Source organism: Caretta caretta, chromosome 15, assembly GCF_965140235.1.
Source record: "Caretta caretta isolate rCarCar2 chromosome 15, rCarCar1.hap1, whole genome shotgun sequence".
Classification (NCBI taxonomy): domain Eukaryota; kingdom Metazoa; phylum Chordata; order Testudines; family Cheloniidae; genus Caretta; species Caretta caretta.
Window position 1 is genome coordinate 17,169,859 of NC_134220.1, and position 27,723 is coordinate 17,197,581.

The 27,723-nt window shown below is 42.2% G+C and overlaps 1 protein-coding gene across 16 annotated transcripts in view; it reads right to left on the reverse strand.

Annotated features, from left to right (window-relative positions):
• The window catches only part of ARVCF (ARVCF delta catenin family member), a 446,960-nt gene that overhangs the window by 352,839 nt on the left and 66,398 nt on the right, over positions 1-27,723 (reverse strand). For 11 of the 16 annotated variants that reach the window (XM_048822053.2, XM_048822054.2, XM_048822055.2 and 8 more), the window contains one exon: positions 13,069-13,121. The exons of the other annotated variants lie outside the window; for them this stretch is intronic. The gene's annotated coding sequence lies outside the window, so the exon portion shown is untranslated. The remainder of the gene's footprint in view (positions 1-13,068; positions 13,122-27,723) is intronic. 16 annotated transcript variants of the gene reach the window in all.

Here is a 27,723-nt window from a genome sequence, read left to right on the forward strand (position 1 = left end):
GATCCCTCAATCTCACAGATCTTGGGAGACAGGCCAGTTCTCGCTTACAGATAGCCCCCCAACCTGAAGCAAATACTCACCAGCAACCACTCAACAAAAACACTAACCCGAGAACCTATCCTTGCAACAAAGCCCGTTGCCAACTGTGTCCACATATCTATTCAAGGGACACCATATAGTGTGGCTGATGTGATTAGGTCCTATCAGAGGCTTGTTCACCTGTACATCTACCAATGTGATATATGCCATCATGTGCCAGCAATGCCCCTCTGCCATGTGCATTGGCCAAACCGGACAGTCTCTATGCAAAAGAATAAATGGACACAAATCAGACATCAAGAATTATAACATTCAAAAACCAGTCAGAGAACACTTCAACCTCCCTGGACACTCAATTACCAACCTAAAAGTAGCAATTACTCAACAAAAAAACTTCAAAAACAGACTCCAACGAGAAACTGCAGAACTGGAATAAATTTGCTAACTGGACAACATTAAATTAGGCTCGAATAAAGACTGGGAGTGGATGAGTCATTACACAAACTAAAAACTATTTCCCCATGCTAATTTTCCCCCTATTGTTACTCACACCTTCTTGTCAACTGTTTGAAATGGGCCATCCTGATTACCACTGCAAAAGTTTTTTTTCTCCTGCTGATAATAGCCCACCTTAATCGATTACTCTCGTTCAAGTTGGTATGGCAACCTCCATTTTTTCATGTTCTTTGTATATCTATCTATCTATCTATCTATATTTTCCTACCGTATTTTCCACTGCATGCATCTGATGAAGTGGGCTTTAGCCCATGAAAGCTTGTGCTCAAATAAATTTCATAGAATCATAGAATATCAGGGTTTGAAGGGACCTCAGGAGGTCATCTAGTCCAACCCCCTGCTCAAAGTACGACCAATCCCCAACTAAATCATCCCAGCCAGGGCTTTGTCAAGCCTGACCTTAAAAACTTCTAAGGAAGGAGATTCCACCACCTCCCTAGGTAACGCATTCCAGTGTTTCACCACCCTCCTAGTGAAAAAGTTTTTCCTAATATCCAACCTAAACCTCCCCCACTGCAACTTGAGACCATTACTCCTCGTTCAGTCATCTGCTACCACTGAGAACAGTCTAGATCCATCCTGTTTGGAACCCCCTTTCAGGTAGTTGAAAGCAGCTATCAAATCCCGCCTCATTCTTCTCTTCCACAGACTAAACAATCCCAGTTCCCTCAGCCTCTCCTCATAAGTCATGTGTTCCAGTCCCCTAATCATTTTTGTTGCCCTCCGCTGGACTCTCTCCAATTTTTCCACATCCTTCTTGTAGTGTGGGGCCCAAAACTGGACACAGTACTCAAGATGAGGCCTCACCAATGTCAAACAGACGGGAACGATCACGTCCCTCGATCTGCTGGCAATGCCCCTACTTATACAGCCCAAAATGCCATTGGCCTTCTTGGCAACAAGGGCACACTGTTGACTCATATCCAGCTTCTCGTCTACTGTAACCCCTAGGTCCTTTTCCGCAGAACTGCTGCCGAGCCATTCGGTCATTAGTCTGTAGTGGTGCATGGGATTCTTCCGTCCTAAGTGCAGGACTCTGCACTTGTCCTTGTTGAACCTCATCAGATTTCTTTTGGCCCAATCCTCCAATTTGTCTAGGTCCCTCTGTATCCTATCCCTACCCTCCAGCGTATCTACCTCTCCTCCCAGTGTAGTGTCATCTGCAAACTTGCTGAGGGTGCAATCCACACCATCCTCCAGATCATTTATGAAGATATTGAACAAAACCGGCCCCAGGACTGACCATTGGAGCACTCCGCTTGATTCCGCCTGCCAACTAGACATGGAGCCACTGATGACTACCCATTGAGCCTGACAATCTAGCCAGCTTTCTATCCACCTTATAGTCCATTCATCCAGCCCATTCTTCTTTAACTTGCCAGCAAGAATACTGTGGGAGACCATGTCAAAAGCTTTGCTCAAGTCAAGGAACAACACGTCCACTGCTTTCCCCTCATCCACAGAGCCAGTTATCTTGTCATAGAAGGCAATTAGATTAGTCAGGCATGATTTGCCCTTGGTGAATCCATGCTGACTGTTCCTGATCACTTTCCTCTCGTCTAAGTGCTTCAGAATTGATTCCTTGAGGACCTGCTCCATGATTTTTCCAGGGACTGAGGTGAGGCTGACTGGCCTGTAGTTCCCAGGATCCTCCTTCTTCCCTTTTTTAAAGATGGGCACTACATTAGCCTTTTTCCAGTTGTCCGGGACCTCCCCCAATCACCATGAGTTTTCAAAGATAATGGCCAATGGCTCTGCAATCACATCCGCCAACTCCTTTAGCACTCTCAGATGCAGAGCATCCGGCCCTATGGACTTGTGCTCATCCAGCTTTTCTAAATAGTCCTGAACCACTTCTTTCTTCACGAAGAGCTGGTCACCTCCTCCCCATGCTGTGCTGCCCAGTGCAGCAGTCTGGGAGCTGACCTTGTTCGTGAAAACAGAGGCAAAAAAAGCATTGAGTACATTAGCATTTTCCACATCCTCTGTCACTAGGTTGCCTCCCTCATTCAGTAAGGGGCCCACACTTTCCTTGACTTTCTTCTTGTTGCTAACATACCTGAAGAAACCCTTCTTGTTACTCTTAACATCTCTTGCTAGCTGCAACTCCAGGTGTCATTTGGCCTTCCTGATTTCACTCCTGCATGCCCAAGCAATATTTTTATACTCTTCCCTGGTCATTTGTCCAATCTTCCACTTCTTGTTTGTTAGTCTCTAAGGTGCCACAAGTACTCCTCATTCTTAGGGTGGGGAGGCAGAGGAGAACCATGATGATGTCACTCCCCTGCCTTATATAGCTCTTGTGTAAGGCGGGAACCCTTTGTGTTCTAGTGGAAAACCACTGGCATTCCAAAAGGGGAGGTGGGGTATCCAGTACCAGGTGACTTGGACGCATGTCTCTGCAGGGCGGTGGCAGCCACTGTTCATAGGCTGTCTCCAGAGTCCGCAAAAAGACTAAGCTCTTTCACAGTCCATTGTCTGTGCTAATGGCCCATTAGCCCTTCCTGGCTAATGGCCCATTAGCCCTGCTGGTTGGGGGTGACACCCAAAGTAACACATTTGAAATACAGATACATAATTAATATTCCTAACTTCAGGTACAGCAATGATATAGGCGTACAAATTGGATAATCACATTCAGTAAATCATAACCTTTCCAATGATACCTCACATGTGCTATCTTGCATAAAGTATATCTCAGTTATGTCATATTCACATCATAAGCATATTTTCATAAAGAATATGGAGTGAAACGTCACATTTAGGAAACAATCTACCTCTGGATGTGCATATGCAATTCCCAGAAGGGCAGAACCTCATGCAACAAAAGGCAGAATTAATCCTTTATCTCTGACTATTGCTGTTCTCGAGGAATCCAGTCTTCCTGTCCCTTCAGTTCTCACTTTTCCTTTGACGTGTACACATACTTTAACTCCCATTAATGTTAATGGTGATTTCATTCAAATCAAGAGAAGAATTGATTAGGCTATAGAACTAACACAAAATAAAGATAGACCACACTACAGTAGCACCTCAGTAGTTCTCATTTAATATATAAAACCCAATAATTCTCACAAATAATCTGGCAGCCTCACCCCACTTCCCAGCAAAAATGTAATAGCACAGCTGTAGAGAAGTCTCGTGTTACTAAGACTTCATTACATTTATGGAATATCCTAATATACCAGAAGAATCATAAATAATTAAAACTAAACCATGTTAGTCAAAATAAAGAGATTGAAGTACATTTTGTGATGCAAATTCCTTGATTATTTCACAGTGTCAGTTCACTTACTAACCCTCAATGAGCCCTACTTATTAGTGTGAATTATCAAGGTTCGGCTCTGTTAACAAGATGTGGGGTAATTTGTGTCAGATATTCAGATTTTCTTTTAAATGCCCACCAGCAGTTTCATTCTGGGTATAGGACAGTCTCAATCCCTCAATCTCATCTCAGATTTCAGATTTACCATGCGCATGAAAAATTGAACTTTGGTGTCAATTTAAGGCCAAACAAAGACTCTCCATCTAGATGTACTGACAATATTTTAAGATTTGAATAAACTGTTTTGGAGGTAAAATCATAGCACATAACGCAAGGCCCATAACACTGGCTTTGGTAACAGCACAGGCACTATGCAACTGGGTCTCATGAATAACCCTGTATCTTACTGGATGATCGTACAGTCATGCATCCAAGTCACACAATATAATAAATACTTAGGCCATAACTTAAGTACCACAATAGACCTTCTGTGCCAACTGACAGTGTGACCTCATAACAAGGTTTGGAAATCATCAGCCAAGCACACAAGCCAATTTTTAAAGCAGGTCACTATAGGCAGAATTCTGTCAATCTAGATAATATGGCCAGAGCTCTTATGCACCGTTTAAAAAGCAGTTAGAAGTACATTCCCTCATTCTTTAAAAACAACTTCATTTCCACAAGTTTTTATTTAAAGAAAAAGCATTCTCTTTGCATTGAAAAATAATCCATCAAGTGTTGAAGAAAATTAGGGGTATTCAAGGGGGAAAAAATTACTTGATAGATTCCACCACTGGTACAAAATGATAGGTTCCTTAAATTAAATGTTGCCATGTTAACAAGACTGATTTAATGCTCAAACTGAAAACAGCTAACATGTATTTTACTCAACTTTATTTTACTGAACTATAATCTTTGTGACAGGAGACTGTATTTTTTTTTTAAAGCTACAGGTTTTATTTTAAATCTTTTACATTGGCAAATATCACTCATGCCAGAGTAGCCATCGGGTCACAGGGACTCAAATCTGCAAGCTACTTAGCACCATGCAGTCCCTGGGTACTGAGAGCAATCACCACCTTGCAGGAGTGTTCAGCTGCTTGTAGGATCTAGCCTGGGCAGTACTGTCTAATGTCGCTCTGGATCTTATTCTTGCCCTTCCCGCCCCAGATACAAGTAATTCTCACTGAAGCCATACAGGAATCAGACTGGCTAAATGAGGAGTGAAAATGCCAGCAGTTCAATATATTAACAGGAGTGAACCCATTAAGTTCTTATACAGTGCATAACTAGAGAGAGGTCTGAATCAAAATTCCAGATCCAAACTCATCTCTAACAGCCTTACAGTTTAAATGTGGGTTTGATTCTATTCCCTGCTGAACTACAGACTAACGAAATTTCAGACTAGTATAAAATCCAGTCATTCAACCTTAGCAAATTAAAAAAAGATATAAACTTTCACTGACATCACATTCCTATGTCACTAACTGAGATAATGAGTCATTCAGAAAGAAGCAGGAAAGAGGAAGGGCTTGCTAGCGAAATTAATTAAGACAGAATATTATTGATATTTATAGGTAGGGTTCTCAGAAAATTACAGTTTAACTGCAATTTTAATATCCCAGCAATATAAGGCTACAGAACCCCTCACCTGGGAACATGAGACTTCTAGAATGGTCCCCTCAAGGCCTCTGCAGTTTGTTTTTATGCAAATATTGAAAGAGAACAACTACCAATGTACATAGGAAAATGTAGGCAAAGCCTGAGCTAAAACTGGGAAATCTGGAACGAATGTATCCATTGGGAATGGAGTGGGAATTTTAGTTGGCTGGAAATAAAATAAGCATAATAATATAAAGCAATCCTGAGATGTTAATTTTAAGTTTACACTTTGGTCATAAACATTACATTTTTTCCAGATATTTCAGTGGCTGAATATAAGCAATGTCTTTTCAAATGTACAGATTTTATGAGAGAGAAAGCCAACTAATTGTCCTATTATCTATAAAGTTAACATTATTAGTCAGGCTAGTTAAGGGAAAGTTTTTACACTTTGTGAAGCAACTTTTAATACTGCCTCACAGTCAATTTAACTTTCTATTTCACTCTACGCAATCTCTTTGCAGCAGGGATGCGTCCAGACATCTCCCCAACCATACTGCACTATCCCCACCTATCACTTGAAGACTACACTGGAGAAAGTAGGGAAAACTGTGTCACAAACAAAACCAAATGAGATTACAGTTTAAACCACATTTATGGTAAGAATCTTGATAGCGATAATCTTACATTTATATATTTTTATCATTAAGTTTTAAAGCAATTTACAAATTTAAACTGATGCACAAGCTACTGAATATACAAGGTCACTACCTCCCCCTTTGAAATACAGTCTTTTCTCAGGGTGTGCACAATAGCAGCCAAGCAACAGGAAAAAGTAAAGCCACAGATTAGGATAGGAGAATATATTTTGCTGGTAGGCTGGCAGAATACACTAGCTTCAGACTGAATTCGGTAACTTCAAGAAGCTTAATACTTTATACTAATGAAACAAGTTACAATAAGAAATAATAAAATTATATATTTATCATTTCTATAGACGCCTACATCTGAGAATCTTAAGAACTCTACAAACATTAATACACATTTCTTTTTATGAGATAGTTACAGAAAAAATTCACCACCACCAACCCCCCCTTTTTTTTTTTAATTTATGAGGAAAACCAGAGCCACAGAGAGATTAAATGAATTGTGCAAGGTCATACAGCAAGTCAGTGGCAGAACCAGGAATAGAATCTGACCTCTTGGCACTTCATCCTGTATTTCAGCCACCAGACATTGCCTAAACAATTCATAAGCAGAAGTAGTTTTAAATCAAAGCTGTGACAGCTAGCAGTATAAAATTTAACATTCTCAAAGCATAGGCAATGTGCTTCCTCTCAAGTGGATTCCAAAGCTAGTTCAGAGCTTGCCAGCCAAGAACGCTGCAGAAAGGTATGGGAGTGTAAGGCCAAGCAAAGGTGCTCTCTTGGACGTGTCCTAATGGCCAAAATGGTGTGTTTCAATCCTGTCAGCTCAATTAAGTTATCTTAACACAGTTGAAAAGCTTTGCTAAGATACAAGCTAACATATATGAAGCCATGTTAGTTGGCAACGTTTTAGCCTCTTGCAGAGCCTAGGCTAAAACATGACCAACCAAAACCACTTCATAAGTCTTAGTGGGGCTTTTCAATTGAGTTTACTAATTCCATACAGCTGACACAACTGATACACAGCCTTTTTGCCCATAAAGCCTTGAAAGACAGTCTCTTCACTGCTATTCAGTGTTCACAGTCATCACTAGCTCAAAGAATGTGCATAAGTGCTCCCAAATCAGAGTTTCTACATCAGAGCAATTTAGAGTGATCTCATTAATAATTTTGCTTTTACCACCTCTTCATTAAAAAATAGAGACAAATCAAATTTTAGATAGTGCTGAAAGTTCTTTTGTTAACTTTGACAACTTGGACGTGCCTGGGGTTTTATCTTTTAATTGGATAACCACTAGATATTAAAATAGACCTGTTATTCAGAGCACTCAATTTAAGACATTCTGAATATATAGCACTAAGTGGACATTACCAGGGAGTAGATTTAAGAGCTGTTCCTCCCTGTCCCCTGCCTATTAGGTGATGGAAGTAGGACTTCTGTCAGCATTACTGCACACTAGCACTATTAATTTTATATGTCCACCCCAGCTAGGTCAATAAGTCCTTGTCTGCACTGGGATTTTGCTACTGAAGTAGTTGCATCAGTTCAAGTCTGTAGTGTAGACATGGTTTACACTTAGGCAGCATGGCTTGCTCAAGTGCAGTTTATACCTGTTTGAAACTAGGCATTGTGACATGGCACAATGGGTCACAGTGGCACTCATTCAAATTTGGCCTGGCTGCCCCTTCGTTAACATGACAGTGTAGTCATCATTATGGAAGGGCGGTCAGGCCAAACCTGAGTGGCGCTGTGATTACATTTGCCAGATCACAACACCCGAAACAAGGAGCTGGCCCCAGCTGCACAGGACAGTAGCTGCTGCTGCAAGGTGATTTCAGAGTGGGCTCACTTCGCAAAATTCAGTTCTATGGAAATATTTTATCACAGTGACTTCTCTTGAAAATTTATGCCAGCACCGAATGAATATAGCTTTCTCAGAGTTCTGGGGAGGGAGGACAGAACTGATGGAAAGTTTTTGGCAATCAAGTCATGTAAACATAACTTGATCTCACCAAAAAAGTCAGTTTGTATATGCAGTCTGGTCAATAAGGAATAGCTACACAAAACAGTTGCCCAAGTTCTAGGGCAAGAATGATTGTTTAGCGCCTGAAATTTGGGGATTATTTTCCCTGAGAAACTGTCAATTAGCATAACTTTGAAACCAGCTCAACTCTTTCTGACTACCAGGCTGTAACTATGACAACAAGATCCAGGAACCTACAATAAATATGATAAAGTGTCAATAACCCAGCCTTTTACATGTAAATAGATAAAGAATAAGAAAGACAGAGAAGCCCCTACCCAGGCTTTAGCTTCAGTTTTTACATTTCTTCCATGCTGGGAATGCTATCACATCCCCATTTCCCACTAGAATAACTTTAAAAAAAAGGGGGAGAGAGAAAAAACCCTTTTGGAAAAATCCTTTAGAACTAAATCTGCAACAGGGGAGATTTAGGTTAGATATTAGGAAAAACTTTCTAACGGTAAGGACAATTAAGCTCTAGGAGTAGGCCTCCAATGGAGGCTGGGGAATTCCTGTCATTGGAGGTTTTTAAGAACAGGTTAAGCAAACACCTCTCTGGGATGGTCTAGGTATGGTTGGTCCTGCCTCAGAGCAGAGGGCTGAACTAGATGACCTCTCAAGGTCCCTTCCAGCCCTACATTTCTGTGATTCTAAAAATAGAGAATAAGAGCCTTTCTATAGAATGTTTAAACAAAACTATGAAATTCTATAACAGGGATAAAATCTCTATTAAAATCTACGAGTTGATTTAAAAATTCTACAGACAGGATCTAATTCTTTATTAAACGGTATAGATTTTCTGAAGTAATTTCAGAAGAATCTTAGAAATGAAGCTGAGAGGAAATAAACCTTATTCAAGGTTTTGGCTACTCTTTCCAGTTGTATTTGCATTTTCATATACACCAACACTTATAGGTCAGAGCTGTGCATGAAAGACCACATGGTTATGGAACATTAACCAGAGACACTGTAAGACTTGCCTCAGCACTTAGAGTAGCGACTGGCAAAGATGCCAAAAAGTTGCTTCTCTCTGCCTCATTCAGCAATCTGGAAGCAATCCTTGGAGAAATCTGGTGCCTCCCCTTTCCACATGATAATATTTAAGAAGTGGCCCACAAGACTGATATCAGATGGCAGCAGTATGCAGATCAAGTTCATTATCACTGAAAGCAGGAGAGGAGCAGGCTCTTTACAGCTGACTGAGAGCAATTCTGCAATTAATAGGCTATAAGGAGCCTTAAAACCAGGTAAGACGTGGTATAGTGGCCTCGAAGAAAATAATCTAAAATTCACCAGAACACTTCCACTGAGCTATCCATCAGTTCAGGCTGGACAAACCTCAGACCTCATGTTTATAGGAGAAATGACACTATGTGGAAAACATTACTAGAGAATTAAACACTGGGAACAGAGGAGAACAGAAAAAGACTGAAGCCATGGGAGTGAACTAGAAAAGGGAACAAGAAAAATGGGAGGAAATGGAGAGGGAGAAAAACAGAGGAGGAAACTGGAGGTGAGAAAAGAGCGGAGAGGAATGGGAGAAAGAATCAAAAAGAAAAAAGAAAAACAAAACAAAAATCCAAAATCAGAATGATACATGGGGGGGAGGGCGGCAGATTGAAGACATGGAAAAAACATAGGTGAGATACAGCAATGACACCAGGGAAATGAAGGCCTCTGAACATGCCCATGCCAAACAGGATTGCTTGGAGCTAACAGCTACAAAGTTGTAGCCTACTCAGTGAATCATAATTCAAATACCATTTCTGCCTTCCATTATAGAAGCTCTCCAACTGTTTCTAGCTATGAATGGCAGACACCATCCTAATCTAAATACCTTGAAGCCACAGTACTTAAGGGCACCAAAGCTTTCAGGGGCACACACTAGAACTAGATAATTCAATAAAAGCAATAAAGATAATTCAATGCTCCAGACAGGTGGGTCATCATGAGGAGACATGAAGACAACCCCTTTTTAATCTCTTGCTGAACTATTGCATCTATTGAACTGTTCACAAAAACTTGCTAACAGAATCCTTGCAGCCACTAATGCTGCAGAGGACTTAGAGTTGTGTATTATTACCGAATAGCTGTTATACTACTCCCTACTTAGCTTAAATATTCCTTTAGGGTATGGATTGCTTGATGCAACTGGAAAACATACAGAGACTGTCTTAAGATCAGCCATCCATTCATAATGAGTATTTTCAGAAAGCAATAAAGGATAGGAGCTAAAAATTTAAAAACCCACAGAATTACATCAAAGTCAACCCCAGATTTGACTTGGTAAGAGCCTTGTTTGTTAGAATATATACGGTAAAACATTTTAAAATTTCTTGCTATTAAATAAGCTATTTTCTAATTGGGAAACAGAAAATCAATAAACTAAAAGCACATTTGTCCTGATGTTCTGCTAATGCACGTACGCCCTGAAGCCACTGCATCTTGGACCACGATCTCATCAGATTGCACAATCTAAATAGTTGTATGCAGTTGTATAGCCATGTTGGTCCCAGGATATTAGAGAGACAAAGTGAGTGAGGAAATATCTTTTAATTAGACCAACTTCTGTTGGTGAAATAGACAAGCTTTCAAGCTTACACAGAGCTCTTCTTCAGGTGTCAGCCTCCCTCAGTGCTTAGAAGGAAAAGCCTGTAGGAAATGGTATGGAGGGTATTCAATAGATGTCACTCTTCCATTTCAGTCAATACATCCCAACATGGGACAGTACTCTTTCAGAGGTGTCATACAGCACTCATGGTTAGAGATCTCACTGCACTCCTTGGAAGAATAAGTGTCCTGCCTAACTTGTCTCTGTTGTTTTACTACTTCATGTCCTAAATTGTCCTGTAGTAAATTGTTGTGCTTTAAGCAGCATTCAACCCCAGAGATGGCTGCATTCCACCAGTGGATGAAGTGTGTAAACAGCTAGTGTAATAAGAACACTACACATTGGGATATTGCTTTTTCAGGTCCCACTGTAGTTTCCAGGAAGAGCTGAAAGGAAGAAAAATAGCTCAGACTGTAACTGCTAATCTGACAAAAGACTCAGCTTTTAAAGAGAGGGGCAGGGGGAAGCTTGCTAAACCATCAATACCAGAATAGCAGTCAAGAACCTGCTTCTGCTCAAGAAAGGCTCATCAAGATGATACAAGGCTCAGAGCTGTTAGCACAGCTGACAAATACCAACTCTATCTGAAAGTTCCTATTTTTACATTTTTGAAAGTTTCCTGCTGTGTACTTCCTCTGGAGCTTCCCCCACAATTTTTTAAACCCATCTATGTCTTTTTAAAAATACCGATATTGCTATACCCGTTTCACACAAGGATTATTTAATACATTGGAGTAATATCCAGAGAACCCAATGCAGGACTGGGGACTCCTCGTTCTAAACACTATGAAAACATATAAAGACGTGGTCCCAAACCCAGAGAGCTTCTAATCTAGGATCTCAAGGCACTTTTACAGACATTAAAAATTTAGTCTTCTCACACTTCTGAGGTAGGTATTATCCCCATTTTATTAATGGAGGAGATGAAGGACAGAGATAAGCGAATCACCCAAGATCACATAGGTAGTCTGTTGCAGAGTCAGAAATACAGGCCATGTCTCAACTACCAATTATGTGTTTTAACTGGTAGATGTTCTTCCATATATAATACAAAGGGGTTTTGAAGAATTTGACTGATATTTAGCACATTCTGATATGACAAACTATGTCCCAAAACAATCCTTCAGTGATAAGCAATGAGAAAACTATAAACTGTTCTACACTCATATTAATTTTCTTTTAATGGGAGACACTTACCAAGATGGGTTTCAGAGTGGTAGCCACGTTAGTCTGTATCAGCAAAAACAACAAGGAGTCCTTGCGGCACCTTAGAGACTAACAAATTTATTTGGGCATAAGCTTTCGTGGGCTAAAACCCACTTCATCAGATGCACGGAGTGGAGAATACAGTAGAGAGGTATAACCCAAATAAATCTGTTACTCTCTAAGGTGCCACAAGGATTCCTCGTTGTATTTACCAAGATGATTATTCACGTCTCCGAAGTAATAGAAAAGGACAAGAAACACTGCATTTTTTGTTTTTAAAGTGCCACTGCTCTACATTTTAAACAAAAGACGAACAAGGCATTATATGGCTTGTGAACAGTTGCCACTATTACTAATGCTCTTCTTTGAGTACTCAGTATATGCAGGGCCCTGTATTAATTATCCTGTCTTCCTAGCAGTATGTTCTATACATAACATCTACCTCATTATGATAAAAACAAAACCGTCAGATTGAACAGAAGCAAATACACATTTTAATCTACATGGTAACGGTTCTCAGATTTGTGGAGTGCTGCTCATTTCTGCTTGCACATCCAGGGACACTGGCATGTGAAGCTAAGTTAGGGCATTTGCTAAAAGTACCCATGCGAAGAGTATAAAAGTACCCATGCGAAGAGTGTGAAAACAGGCATCCCTTATGATGCATTTTTAATCACCTATTTTGCTTTCTTTATAATCCTGCCTGTTCCCTTCTCTACCCTTCCCTTGCCTACATGCAATCACACTGGAAGATAAGCTCATTACAGAGTAGCATGGGAAAACTATCACCAGTCAGAAATGAATCAACAGATGCAAAGCTTTGTATCGATGCCTGCCATTTGCATCACAAGGAGAGTGTGATGGTATCCCATCTAGCTTGTAGTCTGTACTGAACATAAATACTGAACCAACATCTTGCTATACATAAATGAACAGATCCAAGATGAGGTCTTCTTATGCTACCACAATAAATATTGCTTTTTTTCTTTCAGGTCATCTTGTCAGGATTCCCTGTTATATTACACTTTACTAATACCAAAGAATGAGGTTATTTACTCTGGTAAAAAGAACCAGGAGTGCTTGTGGCACTTTAGAGACTAACAAATTTATTTGGGCATAAGCTTTCGTGGGCTAAAACCCTGGTAAATAATGTCTTACCTTATCAGGTTTCTAACTTGATGTTAGTTCCATGTGACACGTGATTGAGAACTCTGTAATGATAGGTCAAAACATAATCAGTATCTACTGAGCCAGACTGGGAAACTGTTAACAAAAAAATTCAAATATATTTCACCACATTTTAAACCCAGGCATACTGTAGTTCATTAGCATGAAGCCCCTCTTCGTGCTATTGCTTAGTCACTATTGCTCAAGTGACTCATAAAAGGAAAAAAATGTATTATACATTTTGTCTGGTTCTAACTTCAGCAGCTTAAAAAAAACCAAGAATCCAAGAAGCAAAGATGACCAATTTAAACACTGCAGAATAATTCTATCAGTACCCCAAACAGTGCCCAAAAATCCTATCACTAGTCTAAACAAAGAGTTTTTGTTACAACAATGCTGGTTTCATGCCTAAAAGACTCACTCCCGGATGCAGTGTAGAAATGCCCTAAGGTTGTTACTGCATTTTAGTAGCCCACTTTATGTTAAAACACTGATTCTCCTTCTTGTATGGTAGGTGTTGGCAATTTTATCCTGATTGATTTGTACATCTGGAATGATTTCCCTCTGGTTTTAGTTTGCATGGATTTTATATATGAGCAACATTGCTCTACTTGCTTTTATATTTAATTTTGTCCCATTTTGTCAGAAACCACGGACCTGATTTTGATCCCATTGAAATAAATAGCAGAACTTTCATGGATTACAAAGCAAGCAGGAGTGGGCCACATTTTTGCAACATGGGATTTGTGTTGCCATGGTAAAAGGCTCAAGCTGTAATAAAATTGAACTGTTAAGCTTTGTACAGCACATCAATAACTAAGGCAAAATTTTCACACTCTACCATCCTACATGGGGGAAGGAAAAGAGAAAAAACTACATAAATATTTTAACATGTTTATATATTAAGTATTTTCATACAATTCATGGCTCCTTTGAAAAATATGGAGCCAATCCTGCTCCCTTTACTCATACAAGTAGGCTAGTAGCCCTATTGATTTCAATGGGACTATTCATACCAATATAGAAAGCAAAATTTGGATCTCTGTTCCTTAACAAATTAAGCAAAGTGATCAAGCATTATGGCATGTAACTACATTATGTACACCAAAGTTTGCTCTTTTTAAATACTATAGTGACATTGAGGATAAATTTAGGAATTGCTCTCTGTATAAAATTGTACACGAAAGTATCTGAAAAATGATGTCTATGATGTACATTTATATGGTGTATATTCATCGAAGGGTTCCAAAGCATTTTACAAATGTATGTCTGGAATCACCTTTGCATACACTGGGGTATCATTTCAGAAAAAATTTCAGGGGAAGGAGCAAAATTGCGTCAGCATACAGAACATTATAGGCGATTATATTATATCCTGCAAAGTTGGGGAGGGGACAAAAGTGAAAGACATAATGGACCGGACTTACAAAAAGTTGGGAGGGGCAAACCAAACTCTGGTGTGGGGAGACAACTCTCCCCACTGCATATGATGCTCCTGGCATACATTCATACATCCTTATCTGCATGATTATTTTAAATGTATCACAGAAGAAATGTTAGTGCATTTTTTAAAAGTCCTTTGATGTCTTAAGGGACATCTGTGAAAAGACCCCATGTGTCAATCCTTACTTGTGCAAGTAGCCCTTATCTAATTAGTTCCCCTGAAGTCACTGGGTTTACTTGTGTAAGTCGAGGTTGTAGGATCAGGCCCAAAACTGGTACAGTAGCCCCCAATTTAACCAAAACTAGCCTACAATACATACATCTTAAGCACAACTAGTAAGAAAGTTTAATTCCTTGTTCCTCCTTCTCCCTTCACAAACTGACTTTTTTTTTTTCTGTTAAAAAAATGTAAGGCCAGTAGCCTCACCCCTGTGCATTACCCTAATTTGTCAGCATGTAAAAGTGAAGAAGGAAGATGCATTTTAGTAAGGAAACAGACCATAATTTCTTCTTTCTAAAAGTTTATACAAAGGCCCAGAAAAATATTTTTAAAGTAATTTTCTTTAGTGTCCTTTGAGCCCAAGTTCAGAAAGTGTTTTTTTGACAAGGATGACCATTATGCTAAGATCAAAGCATATTTTGCCACCATCTGGAATTAGCAAAAAGAAATTCCATCCGGGAGGAAAGGGATCATATTTGAAATTCCTTTCATTCCGCTGGAGCAATCTCCCAGCTTTTAGAAATTGTTCAGGCTCTGGAAGATGGTTCAAACTAAGATTCCCAAAGGGATTAAGAGAAATGGGAGGGGAGCCAGCAGGCTGTAGACACAAGCTTTACGTACCAAACATTCTCTTCTATAATTCACTAGGCATGAAATTGCCTTATATATTATCTGGCTTTGGACCAAAACAAGTCTCATTTGCCAGTTCAAGAGCAAAACAAATTTATGTGTACAAAAAAGACATGTGTAATGTGCTCATTTCAAGGATTTTAAGATTAAAATACTTACTTGCTTTTATTTAAAAACACCTTATATAACATTCTAGTGAGTCTTACATTTTCAGAGAGCACCGTCGTAATTCATCCACTTCCCATGCTCCTGAACAAGGCATTGTGCGGTGTACTTCCTATTTTATGTTCCAAGCTATACACTCAATCCTGTATGCCCTTTGCGTAGAATTCCCATTAAGAAAGGCATGCAGAAGGAAGCCCTATATGAGCACAATGAATCTCCATGCCAGTGCATTGTTTTGCCTGCCTGTACTGCAGCATAGGCATTTCATTTCAGCTACTTTATAGATTGATCCTCCAGTCCTTATGGGGGCTAGGCTCCTGAGTAGGGAGGATCAGGTCTTAACTGAGTATGTACTCAACTTTTTAATAATTCTGTATTTGGGAAACAAGTACTCTATTTGTAGGAGTCTGTTTTCCCTTTTACAGGCAAAGGAGGGCATAGCATTAGGACACATTGGTAATACAGTTAGTAAGCCAATTACAAAACATCAGCACCTAGCTATGGCAACTTTATAATGCAGTTCTTTATAACACAGTTCCAACAAGAGACCATTGTACTTATTGTTTTAATTGGAACCTTAATCTGTATTAAAATGTGTTTCTACCCTGAAAGGTGACTAAAAATGGCATGAGATTTCACATTTATTACCTCAAATTTCCAAAGCAAATTTGTAGTACAAGTTAAAAGATGAGTTTTCTAACAGCCAGCCCTACAAACTCCACCTAGATTTAGTTACACTGAGTTCTTTCTAGCTCACAAATCATCAACAATAATAAAGATTCTGCTGGTTAAATTCTGCCCCTTCTTACACATGTGCAGATTAATTATCTTCAAAGGGGTTGCACAAGTGCAAATGAAGGCCAAATTTGGCCCTACAGTTGGAAGGTAAGGGCTGAGGCTGCAATATGCCAAACACTTCTGTTTTCAATGGAAACAGAGTGCTCAGTCCCTCCCCAGCAGCCCTCAGCACTTTAGATGAGTGGGTCTGTTAGCAGGTGAAACAATTCAGCACAAAAAGTAGGGTCACCCAACTTACTTTAATGATTAAAGCACTGATGTTGCTGGGAATACACATAACGGGGTCCAATTCTCCATGGCCTTGCAATATGTGTAGGCTTACACCTGACCTACATGAGTCTAAAACATATTATTAAATCAGAATGGTAGCATTTAACACCCACTTAGAACAGGGGCAAGCAACTACACAAGATGCAAAGCTGTGGAGAGCAGCTCCAGGTACATCTGCACTGCAGCTGGGAGCGAGCGTCTTAGGGCTACAGGCTACAGTGCTCCTGGTATTCCACCTCAGCGAGAAGATTAACGCTTGTTGCACCTTGGCTGAAACACCCAGGCGTCAATGTGAACAAGGTGTTGCATTACTGTGCTCTGATCAGCCTCTGGAAACATCCCATAATCCCCTTAAGTCAAGTGGCCACTCTTCTCATTGTTTTGGAATTGCTGCAGGAATGAGGATATGCCCTTTGAAAGCTCTGTTTCTGACAGCCGGCTGCTTATCTGCTCCGAGACAAAGCAACCATTCCTATTGAATGCTGTGTGTGAGAGAGAGAGACTGGGAGGAGAGGGGGTCTGCTGCTGTCTGAACTTACAAGACAGCATGCTGACATGCTCTCACCCCCCCCAAAAACCCACTCTCTCTTCCCCCACATACACACAACACACTCCCTGTCACACTCCACCACCACCCATTTGAAAAGCACATTGCAGCCACTTGCATGCTGGGATAGCTACCACAATGCACAGCTCTCTGTGGCCGTTGCAAGAGCTGCTAATGTGGCCATGCCAGTGCGCTTGTAGGTGTCAGTGTGGACAGATTGCAGCACTTTCCCTACTGTGCTCTACGAAGGCTGGTTTAACTCAAAGCACTCTACACCTGCAAGTGTAGCCATGCCCTTAGCCTCTGTAGACAGACCTGAACAGCAGTATGGATGCTCAAGACCTCAAGCCCACCTGATCCCCTGGGCTTGACAGCCTGTTGAAGTGCAATGGCCACACTACTATTTTTAGTGTGTTAGCTCCAGTCTGCCTAACCACTCCTAGCAGCAGGGTAGCCAGACCCTCCGAGACCAAATCGGTAAGGTCTCTTCTACAAACAAGTTGCACTGGTTTAACTAAAAGTGTAATATTGCACTAATTTTGTTAAACCAGTGCAACTGTGTGTGTGAACGCTACACCAGATCAAACGTGGCTTATATTGGTTTAGCATGCCCCTGTTAATTACATTATTATTTAAACAAACTAAACCTATGTGAGCCATGTTTAAACTGGGGTAGTATCCCCTTACAAAGTTGCGCTGGTTTAAAACACATAATGCAATATTACACTTTTAATTAAACCAGTGCCACTTGTGTTTTGACCAAGCCTAAGAGGGTGCCATTTTTGCTTAGTCACTTTTCTGAATAGAGCTGCCATTAAGTACAAAATAATTCCATTAAAACAAGCTTCCTAATGTGAAGGCACTTTTAAAATTATCTTTTAAAAAGTGCATTAAGTCTAACAAGCTATATACCAAGTATGATGCTATTTGAAATGCTACAGCTATCAAAGCCTCAGCAACAGAGCTTCCGTCACAAAAAGCATACCCAGCCTTGTTTAACTGTTCTATCATTACAGCTATAATTATTTAGATCGAGTGTACAGGCAGACAAACCATAGTACCACATAAAATTCATGCTCAAGTCTTCTTACTGTAATTTTTAAAACAACAGATGATTTAGCTTTTTTTTAAATTTACACATAATTTTTTCTATGCAGATTATAATGCAGAAGGTAAAAGAAAAAAATGTTACCATCTCAGTGTATGATTCAACTGGTGTATCAAAAAGACAGATGTAAGTCCCCAGTGAATTCAAGGGTTGTTAATCAGAAAATAGGTTTTCCCCCATGGAAAATTAATGAAAAGATTCTATTTGAAAACCTCACCAGGATACCTCATGGTAGTCATAGTTCAGGAGCTTCATACATTCTCCTCTACAGGCCACGTTCACTGGCTGGATAACACTTCCAGTGATGCACCATGGGCATCCCTCCTGCTGATCCACCACAGTGCACTGTGGGACAGTCTATACCAGAGGATCTCAAACTTCATTGCACCATGACCCCCTTCTGACAACAAAAAATTACTACATGACCCCGGGAGGGGAGACCAAGGCCTGAGCCTGAGCCCTGGCTTCAGCCCTGGGTAGCAGGGCTTGGACTCCAGCTTCAGCCCCAGGCTCCAGCAAGTCTAATGCCAGCCCTGGTGATCCCATTAAAATGGGATCCCGACCCACTTTGCGGTCCCAACCCACTGTTTGAGAACCGCTGGTCTATACCTTTATATTCATCCTTTTCACAAGACTGTGGTAAATCTTATTCAGAGTATGCCTTGTGAGGTATCATTTGAAAATTCATAATTTACTGATCATTATTGTCCTGGTAAAATTACTCCTGCGGGAGTTCTGCACCACTGTGCGTGTGCAGAATTCATGTCCAGCGCAGAATTCCCTGCCCTTGAAAATACATTCTGCCCGAGAAGTGCTGCAATTCCACCTTTCACCCATCAGAGGCCGCTGTGATGACAAAACAGCCAGCAGACAGCTGCATTCATCACAGCACCCTGCCCACAAAGCCAGGTTAGGACAGACAGACTAGGGCACATGGTGCTGCAGGGGGGGTCACAGACTGGGGTTCAGAAGGGCTAGTGGGGTGACAGCAGACTGGGGCGCAGGCTCAGGATCTAGAAGGGTGACAGCATTGAGCCAGAGGCTGAATGGGAGGGAGGCTGCAAAGACACGTGGGGATGGGAGTGCAGGGACACACAGGGACAGGGCAGATGTGTCTGACTGAATGGAAGAGGCTTGGGGTCAGCTGGGGTCCGCATGGGGGAGGCTCCCCAACTCCCTAATGATCCCTTCCTTTCCCTGCCCCAAAACCTGGGACTGGGTAGCACAAGACGCACATTTCTGGGGACAAGTCTGGGACTGGGAGTTTGCTGGTGTTGCTCTGCAATATAATTCAGGAGTTGCCAGTTAGAAGCACTCATATAATTCAGCTGAGGGTGATGTTGCATGCTAGAGGTTATGTGTGAACAGACCATGAGTGGTAGCTCTCACAGTGAAGCAGTGTAAAAGTTGAAAACTGAGGGGTCAACAGTCCAGATTGTACCCTGGGTAATGTCATGGGGAGATATAATCTGTCTGAGGAACCTGGCCTATAGAGGAGAATGGGGTTGGAGGTACCCATACTACAACTTCCAGAAGGTCCAATGGCAGCATTGCATAACTGAATATTTTGAGTTTTCAACCCAAAACTTTCCAGTTTTCTGGTGTTCAATTTTTTCATTAAAAGTCTAAATTCTCCAAATAAAGCAGATGCTTAATGAAAATCTTGGTTTAGTCAAAAGACCAATTCTATAGAAAAGTTATTTCAATGGAAAATTTCAGCTAGTCCTTGTTTCTATTGTAAACATTTTCCCCAACAAAAGTGAAGTCTCTTCTCCTTTTAAGCTGTTAATTTTACAACAGGATGAATAATAAATTCATTTGCTGCAAATCCAAGTAATTAAGGCTACGTGAGGGGAAAATGGAGAAGGAAAACTGCAGGACAATCCCTTTGCAATTTATTCACTGCACAGTCTGACTACATTTAGAGCAGAAGTAATACCAAGTTCAGACTCCAGATCCCACATTCAGAGGAGAACACACTGGACACACAGACCACACACCTGAAGGATCTATGTCTATGCACTGGCCTTGAGTCCGCCTGTTCGTGTAGCCCAACTCCCTCCTTGGAGCTCTGATGTCAGGAACTCTACATACAGAATACAGGTAAGTGATGAATTTACAATACTTAAGTAGGCAGATAATAGATTGAAAAGTATTTGACTATGAAGGTCCCACTTTTTCAAGCAGGAGGAGATTTTGTTTCCCCTGTTTCCTGCATTCCATCCAAAGTCTTTACTCTGCCTTTCTGACAAAGTTAATTTCATCCATTATGTAGAAAAGGGAACTTGTCTAACATCTAGCAAGTCTAACATCTCTGCTACATATTTCCAAAACACAAAGAACTTGAAGAAAATGCAGAACAGAGTCCTGGGTAAAGAGGTGATAAGTACTTAGAACCCTTTATAGTCCTCTTCCCCACATGCCCCATTTTAACATTATGAGGTTTGCCAACAATCAAACAGAATAGCTAAAAGGAGCTATTCTAACACTTATGCCTGTTAAAAACCAATAGTCTCTCTACCCCATTAGTTAAAAAACACATGCAAACTGCTATTGCTGCAGCGAAAGGAAAACATATAGCTGGAAGCTCTACAGAGGCGGGAGAAGAGGAGCAATCATAGGCACAAGCCTTGGGAGCTCATTAGCAGTATTTCCCAGCAGGGCCGGCTCTAGGTTTTTTGCCCCCCAAGCAAAAAATTTGCCACCCCAAGCTCCAAGAGTGCAACTGCCCAAGCAAAAAAAAAGAAAAAAGAAAAAAAGGATGGTCGGAATACCGTCCATGCTTGCTTTGCTGGTGCCTAGAGCCAGTCCTGTTTCCCAGATTGATGTTAGTGACAGAAATAACCCCTTGCCCAAATTACTGACTTCGAGAGAAAATCTGAGACTCAGAAGTGAATTTAAATATGTTCATTCATTCTTTCTTGTCAAACTCCAGATTCCATAAGACTAAATAGGCTAATTTCAACAGTAAGGGCCAAATGCTGCTCAGCAACTCACTACACCAGTAGTTCCCAAACTTGTTCTGCCGCTTGTGCAGGGAAAGCCCCTGGGGGTCACGCTGGGTTTGTTTACCTGCTGCATCTGCAGGTTTGGCCGATCGCGGCTCCCAGTGGCCGCGGTTCGCTGCTCTAGGCCAATGGAAGCTTCTGGAAGCAGCGGCCAGTACATCCCTCGGCCTGCACCGCTTCCAGCAGCTCCCATTGGCCTGGAGCAGTGAACCATAGCCACTGGGAGCCGCGATCGGCCAGACCTGTGGACGCGGCAGGTAAACAAACCAGTGTAGCCCGCCAGGGGGCCTTCCCTGCACAAGTGGCGGAACAAGTTTGGGAACCACTACACTACAAGTATCACTAATGAATCTGTACACTTTGCATAAAAATTTACATGTGTAAAGTGGCTGTAAAACTCTACCAAATCAGGTTGGTGGCATTTGATATCCACTTTGTACTCCTATACCTGACTGTGCAAGGTGAGAGGCAGTGGAGACTCAAGCACAGCTTGCAAAAGTGAGTAAAGACTTTGTACCAGGTCCTGCTCTTAGATATACCACTGTGAATCTGAAATAACTGATTTCAGTGGAGTTGTATGGCCTTAAAGGTATTGGGCTGCAGCTTCCCACTTTGGCTGGGATGTGAAAGTAGATTTTAATCTCTCTCCACTCCTCCAGCTATAATCACTTCATCCACATCAGCCCTAATTACTCAGTCTCTTCAAGAACTAAGTATGGTTGCTCTTCTGATGAGTGATAGCAGATGTGAGGGCTTCCTAGTGAAGGAGGAATCAATGACGTTGAGTACAGATATATTCCAAGTTCTGGTTTTATTTATGCCAGTTCTGAAACAGTGGTGGTCAAAAACTGGCAGAAAATCCCTCTTTTCAGGAATCTCTGCCCCTTGCCAATTCCAGGGTCCCAGGAAGAAACTCTGCCTCAAGTATCAACCCCAATTAGAGACCAAGGCAAAAAGCCAACGCTTTTGCTTTGTGCACAGTTCCTGCTACTCAGACCTTGAAAACCAAAGCTCCCATCCCACATGGTATTTCTTCCCAAGATCACTAAGAAAAGGACTTTGAAGAGTATACGTAACTGCACTACCCGGTGATACCTGCTATAGTGTTGTTGTTTTGTTTTTTTTATGCTGGCGAAGGGATTATGACCATATTGTACTTTTGGTGTTGGGACAGGCCACTCAAAAAAATGTGCCTAATATGTTCAGATTTTATTTCTAATTATGTGACTGGCAAGAGCAAAGGTTTATGTTGCATAGGTTACTGGAAGATCATAATGAACTTAGCATAAGTCACTGATCCTGAGAGAATATACCTGCCTTTTACTACTCAGTGAAATCAGAACATTTGTTTCATTGTTCTTCCAAACAAAAGCACCTAAGGCCATTGCACCTTAGGAGTGTACAAATACATATGTGCTTGCTTGAATTAATTTATAAGGAATTAGCACATTTTTGTGGGTTTCTGTACTTTAGGTATTATTGCCAAGATAAATAAACTTAAAAGAATAACCTTTGGGGTAAAACCAAAATATACAGACCAGATTTTTTTCCTCAAAAATAGTGTACTTCCAAGGACCTCAGAGATTTGTAATCAGCAAGCACAGACATTCCAAATGTGTCTGTAGCCCTCTGGCTCAGCAAACAGCCAGAACTATCAAAATAAGGCGCATTATATAGAATACTATATTAAGGCTGAGAAGGGCATTCCACACTAAGAGTCAAAATCACATCATTTACACCAATATACACGCAAATTAACTCCACTGATCTACTCTGTTCGCCTCAGTATTTAGCCCCACACCTCTATTTTCAGGCTTTCTCAACAAATGTTTTGGGGGTTGAGATTGCATCTGTCTGATCCTCAGCCCAACGATTCACATTTTTTAGGTGAGTGGAGAAGTCTGAATATACACCTCCTTGGCCATTTGAGTTAGATGACCACATTAAACCTAGGAAGGATTAGAATTACCTCTCCTCATATTCATTTGCAAGGAATTCTGAAGATTCAGAAGAGGAGGTTACTCCCCTTGTGCAGTAACTGAGGTTCTTCGAGATGAGTGTCCCTGGGGGTGCTCCACTCCAGGCGTTGGTGCACACCTGTGCCTTCACTCAGAGAGTTTTACAGGAACGCCCGTACAGGTCATGTGCACGCAAGGTGCCTGCCTCGCGCGCTGTTGTACGCTGAAGTGTTGTGTGCATCACCTTGTCCCCAGTTCCTTCTCTACCCCAGAACCTATATCCAGCTCCAAAGTAGAGGGGAGGCGGGTGGGTAGTGGAGCACCCATAGGGACACTTGTCATGAAGAACCTCAGTTACTGCACAAGGTGAGTAACCTTCTCTTCTTAAACGGTCTGCAAAGAGATGGATGATAGTATTGTGAGTTGGAACCAGTGAGAGGTCTTCTAGGCCCTCAACCAAAGCTTCAAATTTTTTTATTGGAAGAAGGGCTTAGACGCTGTTGCTGATGGTGGGCGATGGCATTGTCGCCTTTGTCTTTGCACCTCTGTTGTTGTTGCTGCTCGTATGGTCTCTGCTGAGGGTAGGAAGGGTATCTGGTTGATACCTGTATTCAGGGCCGTCGCCAGGGGGTGTGGGGCCCGGGGTAAGTCAGCCTGTATGGGGCCCCCCTTAACATTTTTTTATACAGGTGAAATCTGGTTACAGTGAACTTCAAGGGCAGCTGCTGGCTGCAGGTTAAATATTGATAGTGCCCAGCTGTATAATTATAATGTTGTTATATTATATTGTAGTTCTTTTTTATAATTATAATGAAGTTCATATAATTTTTTAAAAAAACTCACCGATGACGATCAGTGTTGCACCGCTTACATTCTGAAAAAAGAAAAGGAGTACTTGTGGCACCTTAGAGACTAACCAATTTATTTGAGCATGAGCTTTAGCACAAGTACTCCTTTTCTTTTTGCGAATACAGACTAACAAGGCTGTTACTCTGAAACCTTACATTCTGAAATCCACCTTCCTGGAGACTTCCTTGCAGCAAACTCACTTCCCAGGTGCATGTGGTCTCGCTACCCTCAATGGATTTTTTTTAATGTAATTACACATTCGCAACACTGAGAGCCCATGTCTTGGGAACTGGGTGGCTCTTGGAGGGCCTATATGTGCCCTGGTGCTGGGGGACCCCAGGACCCTCCAGCATGGAGGAGGGGCTCTAAGAGCTGTTTTCTCTGGGGGATGGAAGGCACAAAAGCAGATGGATGGAGGACCCAAGTACTGGTGGGTGGTGGAGAGAGCAGAGTTGTGGGACCCCAGGTCCTGGTACTGCAGGGAGGGGGACCCCAAGGCTGAAAGGCAAGGAGGACCCTGAGGCAGGGGGGTGATAAGGGCTGGCCCTGGCATTGGAGAACCCCACTGAGTGCTGGGAGAGGGGAGAAAGGGCAGTGCAAGGGGGAGGTGTGGGGCACTGGGGGGACACCAGTGCTGGGCAACAGGCGAGGGATGATGGAGACTACTGACTGGCACTCACCTGTGCTAGAGGTGAGGGGGCCCCCTGTGCTGGTGGAGGGTACTGCCGGAAAAGGGAAAGGATTGTCTGAGGTGGAAGGGCAGGGTCAGCCTGCCCTGGCACTAGTGGAGGGGGGGTGCTAGGACCCTGCAATGGCAGGCGACACCGGGAGCCAGCAGAGCGGAGCAGGCTGGGGCTGGGTTGCTCGCAGCTACTGCTGCAGAGACTGAGCCCAAGCCCGGTGGGCTGCAGGCAAGAAAAAGAAATACATGCTTGGCCCAGTGCAAGCCCAACTCCTGCTGCCGGCACCAGGCCCCCCGCTAGCCTCCCGGGCCACCCTGCTCTCCCCCTTGGGGCAGTATCTACTGCCTACTCTGTTCCTGTATGTCCTCCGCCCTGTGTGAAGGTGGAGGTGGGGATTTTGACACTTCCCTAGGAGGACTAGGTAGTATCTGCTGTGGCATCTTCTATATGACCCTCAAGGGCTCCAATAAGGCCAACGTCCCTGATAGGGCACGGGAGGTCCCAGCCATGGCTGTCCATACCAGGGAGTGATGTCACGGTCATAGGATGATCGAGACCTGGGTGGTGCAGTGGCCATGGGTGTTCTAACGGGGGGAAGAGTGGTGAGGGGAGAATAACCCTTGAGCCTCATCATCCTCATCATTGGAGAATCGCGATGGAATTGGAGATAGATGCTGATGTGGAGCCGATGTCTCGGGGAAACATCAGTACCCAAGAGAGGAGACTGTGGAGTGGATGAGACAAGCAAATCCCTCTGGTGCAGGAAAGGACACGGCACCGATGGTGTGGGTGTTGTGGGAAGCAGTGTCATCTGCACCGTCATGCAGAGGGTTGTGTGGGTGCCAATGCCACGGGTGTTGGCACCGTGGTTCCAGAGGTCTTTGGAAGTGGCACCGAGGCAGGAGCAGTCACCAGTGCCATCTCTGTCAGAGGCACCAGCGGTACCATGGTGGAGGCCAGCAACTTGGAGCCGTTCACCTCCGTACTGGGGCGGTGGGTGCCGATGGCGGCTGTCTTGTGGTATCTTGTGGTATTGTACGTGCCGTCTTCTGGTATCGTACGTGCTGAGGTGCAATGCCGTCATGCCGTCACCTATGAGAGTGATCTCGTTAGTGACCATTTATTACTGGTCTGTGCTCTCTGAGGCAACGTAGAAGGTTGCTTTTTGCTGGCCCTGTCGATTTTGGGGACCTAGGTGGTGAAGGAGTCTGTGACTGAAGGGACTATTGTCCCAGGTCAGAGGCTGGTCTCAGAGACTTCTCCATGAAAACAAGTTTGAGCCTCAGGTCCTGTCTCTTCATGCCCTTGCTTTAAGTTTGCTGCAATGGACACACTTCTGGAGAACATGAGATTCACCCAGACAGCAGACACATAGTGAGAGTCCATCTGACACTGGCATCACTTCTCTACATGAGGTGCACTGTTTGAAACCCGGTAAGCCTGGCATAACAGGGCTAGTATCTAACTATGGGTTGAAAGGTCAAATATATATATATTTTTTAATGAAAGAAAGAAAGAAAACTTAGTACAAAAAAGAACTAACTCTCTAAACTGGATTACACTAAATAACTATTAATTAATCTGTTTGAAAAACTAAGTATGAATGGGACTGCGGAGTTCTGTCTCAGGCATGGGGTGGCTGAGAAGGAACTGTGGGGGTCCCAGTCGCACACGAGACACTTCAACAGACAACGAGGCAGGCATTGTGCGTGCACAATCCATATGGGCACTGCTGTAAAATTCTCTGAGCAAAGGCACAGGACCTGGAGTGGATCACCCACAGGGATAACTCTCGAAGAAGAATAAAATAAATATTATCAAACTAAAAGGGCCAAGAACCTTCATCTCCCATTACAATAAAGGTTACTCTGTCACACAGGAGTATTGGTATGATTTTTTTACCTTCCTGTCCCAGTCACCTGACCCAGGTCAGCGTTAGTGTTACACCCATCGACATCAGAGCATGGTGAGAGAAGGAAGCTCCTTTTGGACTAAAGTGATAACAAATTCCTCATTTCCGTTTTAAATTGGTGATGGGAGAATAGTGTGTAGAAGCCCTTCAGTCTTAACTAGGGAACAATCTTGGGCCAGAAACACGTGTCCCTGCTTTCTGTACCTTTGCATATCAAACCTCTCCATCATTCTTTTGAAACAGGTCAGAATGAAGAGAATTTATTATGCTGCTCTTGGAGATGTAGGAAGATGTGTGATGAATCCTTCTTGTCCTTGCCAATTTTTATGGGTCCTTGGGAGGAGAATTCCTAAAGAACCCATGAAAGGGGCATTCCTCCCTCTCCAATTTGCCTGAGTTTACATGAAAACAGCTTCAGTTCACTAGTGAGCTAGGCAGGTAAGGTGGCCTCTTATTTTAACCAGCCCTGCTAAGAGAAAGGTTGTGGGTTTTGGGGTTTATTTTTTTTTTTTTTGGTAAGTCTGATTTTTGGGAGGGATGGACTGAGGCCCAGATCCACAAAGGTATTTAGGCTCATAACTTCCACTGATATTCACTGAAGTAAGCAGCCTAAGTATCTTTGTGGATCTGGGCCTCAGTGAATAGATGTAGGAGATTCCTGGAATTAGTTCTTTCACATTGTTCTTTAATATTAAAATGTTTCAATTCTTTATAAGAAAGAGTTAAGGTTTATGCATAGGACTAAAATAGGAACTTTTGGATTCTAATCCCAACTGTGGTTCCATTTTATGTAGCAAGTTATTCATCATTCTGTGCCTCAGTGTCCCCTTCTGTAAATTTGGGGTGAAAATACTTAATTCCCTCCTATAATGATGCAAACATGAGCTTCCAAAGTGATAAAGACAAAGTTCAGTTTTCTGAGGCGGACTCTTGATTTCAATGAGGACTGCATCCCAGGGCAGAACTAGAACCCATACTATCTGACCTGTATTATGGATCATTCCATATAAATACCAGAGTTAGTGTATTTGGATGCTGCTAGTGACTCACCTTCT